The sequence below is a fragment of the Canis lupus genome, chromosome 33, assembly GCF_048164855.1.
Source record: "Canis lupus baileyi chromosome 33, mCanLup2.hap1, whole genome shotgun sequence".
In the NCBI taxonomy this organism is placed as follows: Eukaryota; Metazoa; Chordata; class Mammalia; order Carnivora; family Canidae; genus Canis; species Canis lupus.
The window spans coordinates 11,139,740-11,144,612 of NC_132870.1; the positions used below are offsets into that span (position 1 = coordinate 11,139,740).

The window sequence follows — 4,873 nt, forward strand, 5'->3', positions numbered from 1 at the left end:
AAATACTGACTGTTCTTTATTCACTTATATTTGAGTTTTCCCCTTTAACCTGAATAAGTTCACTTAACATTTCTTGTAGCAAAAGAAGATCTTTCAGATATCTAAAAGATATTTTGGGGTTTAAGTTTTGAAGAAAATTTTGCTTGATTTTAATTCCAAATTCACAGTTTATTTCCTAGCATTTTAAAATTGTCATTCCACACCAGAAGTCATAGGTGCATTATCTGAAGCATTTCTTTGTTTATAGCCCAGCCACCAGTATTAAGTCAATATAGTGAAAACGAAGAGGTTGGCATTTTAAAGATGGCTCTAAAGTGGATGGAAGCAGTGTGAAGGAACCTTTGTGTAACTTTTGGCAGGAATCAGCATTAGCAAGACCTCAACTAACTGGGCACTGGCTGGCTGGCTGGCTAGTAGTGAGCTAGAAGGGACGTCTCTATTGTTAAGTAAACATAAAGTGGTTTTCTCTTCCCTAGGTGGTAGGACTGTGCATAGCAGTAGCCACAGTTTTGGAAAGATGAAGCTAGAGCAAAGAAAAAAGATCTCTTTGGTTCTAGAAAATTTCCTGAAAAAGAGGAAGGCTTATCAGACCCTCAAAGCCATTCAAACAAAGCAGGCACTTTTAAACAAGAAGGAGCCAAAGAAAGGAAAAGAACTCAAGTTTCAGCAACTGTAAATGTTCCTAAGTGATTCCTGGAAGCAACAACACGACAGGGCCCAACTCAGACAACTAGAAAGAAGTGAAACCTCATGGCTAGGAAGTGCCAGATAAACATTTCTTGGTCTTTACTGTATACACCCAAAGTATTAATGGGATGAGTTTACTAGTGCAGAGGACCACTGCAAGGTTAGCCTAAAGATTTTTCAGTGGTGTCTTTGTCAAAGTTACTCCCCAGACCATAAAAATACTGTGTATATTGGAACCTTATATTATCTGAGGATTTCCAAATCTGAAGTCTGTCTGGGAACTCATCTTGAAACATGGACAAGGCAAGATCAAGAATAAAATCATCCTTTTGACAAACACAGTGATTGAGAAGCACCTAGAGAAGTATGGTGTTATGTGCTGGAAGACCTCATTCATGAAATTGCCTTTCTGGGGAAGAATTTCCAGGCAATTTCTGAGTTCTTAATGCCTTTCCATCTCTCATGCTACCAAGAAGAGAGTGGGCCTTCTCAAAGAGGTGGGCTTACTTGGCTATGGAGGTGAATGCACCAATCAACTCATTTGGCTGCTGAACTAAACTGAGAACTCTGAAAGCACAGTGCAGTGGAGGCATGTGTTTTGATTTTTGGAATTGTTATCCAGTATCTTCAGAAAAGATTATTTTCTGCTGTATCTTCAACAACTAGATAGAAGGGTCAGGAAAAAGATGATGATGTTTCTGGTAGGCACTTCTCATTACAGCCCAGTTCCAATGAAAAGTTCCAGTGTGTTTTCCATATTGTCTGCCACTACCGCCTCTGAAATCAGCAGAAGACTCATGCTATGGAGGACGGAGTCCTGCTATGTCATATCTTCTATCCTGGGGTTTAGTGTTGGTGAATGAATACCCAAGCATGAATGCAAGACAGTAGAGGACCAAGACCAGGGACATACTTGAACCTGGGGGTTCTTTGGGTCTTGTTTTGGAAGGAACTTGAAATACAATTACAAAGAAGAGCACAAAATAGTGCTCAGTTGTCTCTGCTATAAGTCTATTGTTCTAACTTTTTTCATTGATGGCTTTATGGGTTCTCAGGCTTGGCTGGCTCCTAAGTGTATCTGGTGGCTTCCTTATCCTAGCCCATAGTTGGATCAGTTCCTTTTTCTAGCTCAGGATTTTAACCTATTCTTTGGTCTATGGGAAGGGAAGGATCCTTTTCCCAGGAAAAAGCATACACTCAAATTTTTACTTGGAAGTTATATGTTTATAGACTCTTTTTTTTTTTAAGATTTATTTATGATAGAGAGAGAGAGACAGGAGGAGGGAGAAGCAGGCTCCATGCAGGGACCCCGACATGGGACTCGATCCCAGGACTCCAGGATGGCGCCCTGGGCCAAAGGCAGGCGCCAAACCACCGAGCCACTCAGGGATCCCCTGTTTATAGACTCTTCTTAGGAACCTATGCATCTTATGTGAGGAAGTCCTGCACTATCAGGAGTGGTCCCCTGAGTCCTGACCTTGTTAGTCTCCTGTGGTTCTAAGTCTGTGGAAGACCAAAGTTTACCAAGATAGTTCTTTCCTTGGAGTCAATTGAGTGTTTCCTATTAGGAACACAGTGTTTGATTCCCAATTCCCCTAATCATCTAACTAAGGAAAATACCCACCATGCATTCCTGCTGGGTTTTAAGATGGGATTTTCTTGGTTTGGCATGGATGAAGTTAGTACTATTAGGTCTTTTAGGCCCCAAATAGGTTTAATTGGACTCTCCTTGCATAGCCTAGACTCCAAAAGTATTGCCCTCTACCCTTCTGATAATGATATACTAGACTAACACTAGAGTTCCTGGGAACATTAGACCTAAAAAGGGGATGTGATCCTGCCTGTGTTATCATCAGGTGGATGATGATACATGGGCCTTCTTAGGTGGGCCTTCCTCTGCTCCTGTCACTTTGTTGCCTCAACTGCCATCTGAGTAGCTGGTCAGGGTATGCCAGGCATAAAAGACTTGATAATATACTTAACCATTGTGTCCCTTGGTCCTGTAAGCTTTGCTGCACTTTTGGCTCATGTGGCCCTCAAACGAAGCCTCGAGGTTGAGTTAGAAGTATAACAATGCTTTAAAATGTACCAGCTTATGGGGTAATTAAGTTGGTTGGCTCAAGAGTTAATTTGCCAGGAATAGATGTTAGAGCTTATTCCTATACTTTAAAACACTGTGAAATCTCTTTAAAATGATGTACAGAAAAAGAGCAGCTGTAAATGTGAAAGCCTAGAGTTTCTATCCCAGATCTGTTTCATACTAAATACAAGAATAATGTTTCCATTCTTGCCCACAAAATGGGGCTAATATAGTCCAGCATGTGTGCCTCACTCATATAATTGTTCAAGGGTTTTAAGCAAAATAATAGTTTTAAACTTAGAATTCTATGTAAATAAATAAGAGGTCATGAAAATTTAAAAAACTGTCATTCCATTGTTTTTTGATTTACATTTTTCTGATGAGAATCCAGTGGATGTTCCATTGTTCCTTTCCTGTATGTAGTATGTCTTTTTCTTATGTATGTTTTGAGATTTTTATTTTTAATTTGGTTTAAAGCAATTATACCCAGATGTGGTTTTCTTTGTGTTTATCTTGCTGTGGTTCATTCCTCCATCATGACCAGAATGAGAGCTGAGATTTTCAAAACCAAGTTTTTAAATGTCCATTTCTTGCTGAGGAGATGAATATAAATATCCTTGGGGATATTAGTTATTTGGTAATAAACAATGTTGTCTGAAGATTGTTTTTCATTAAATTTGGAGACTTCTTTGACTAATACTCTTATAACATTTTTTCCCCTGCCAAAATTTTTCTTCTCCTGTTTGAATTTTTATTCCACATATGTTAGATGTGGGACTTTACAATACTCAACTAGTCACTGAAGTTCTGATCATTTTTTTTTGCCAGTCTTTTTTTCTTTCACTGTTTCAGTTTGTATAGTTCCTATTTACCTATCTTACAGAGCTTTTCTTTTGCAGTACACAAACTACTTTTGAAATCTAATTATGCTGATTTTTAAAATTCCAGATATTTTTTAGTTCTACAATTTTCATTTACTTTCCTCCTCTGTTTCCTTTTATTTGCTGAGTTTCCTCTACCTGTTCACTCATTTATTCATCTTTGTTCTTAGATTTTTTTAAAGATTTATTTATTTATTTGTTTATTTATTTATTTATTTATTTATTTATTTATTTATTTATGATAGACACACACAGAGAGAGAGAGAGAGAGAGAGAGAGAGAGAGAGAGGCAGAGACACAGGCAGAGGGAGAAGCAGGCTCCATGCAGGGAGCCTGACGTGAGACTCGATCCCGGGACTCCAGGATCGCGCCCTGGGCCAAAGGCAGGCGCCAAACCGCTGAGCCACCCAGGGATTCCCTGTTCTTAGTTTTTTGATCATATTTATTATAGCTGCCCAAAGTCTTTGTCTACTAATTCCAATATGTCTATCATCCCTTGAGTCTTTTTCTGTTTTCACCCTCCTCCTATTTTGGTCATATTTTTCTGAGTTTTCAACTGCCTAGACATTTTTATGCTGGAAATGGAGTACTATTGTCTAAAGTCTGAATTTATCTTTTTTTTTTTAATTTGTCTTCTTATAAAGAATGTTGGGCTTTATTCTGACAGAGAATTAATTTACTGGTAGTTCCACATGTTTCTCCTAAGGCTTGGTTTTAAATTTTGTTAGAATGGGTCCAGAGTATCCCTTATGCTTGGGCTGTAGTAGTCCTCCTCCTAAATCATGACTTTTCTGGTCATGAGAGAAGTGGGCTATCTTTCAGCACTATGTATTCTCTGGTACTTACACTCAGCTCACATTCCTGAAGTAGCTGCTCCTTACTAGGCTTCTCCCATTTGACTATATGCATGCACAGGTACTAAGTCAAAGATTCACAAGGACACCTATGTAGATTAATGGGGCTCCCTTTCTGCTAAGCTCTCTTATTTCTGATATCAAAATCGGGTTCCTCCAGTAGTCCCAAACCTCACACTCTGTTTCACATGGACAGCTATTTCATATTGCTGCTGTCTGTTCAGGCTCCGTTACCCCCGGCCAATTATAGGTAGAGCCAGAAGTTAAGATGTTAAAACTCAGTTCATTTCTTGCTCACTAAATAATTGGATATTCCCCAAGACAGTTATTTGGTGACTGGACAATATCCTCCATCACAAAAATACATGTTT

General features: G+C 38.8%; 1 pseudogene; it reads left to right on the plus strand.

Moving 5' to 3' along the window:
• Positions 1–517: 517 nt before the first annotated feature.
• LOC140623507 (large ribosomal subunit protein uL30-like) lies at positions 518–1,244 on the plus strand (annotated as a pseudogene).
• The last annotated feature ends 3,629 nt before the right edge of the window (positions 1,245–4,873 follow it).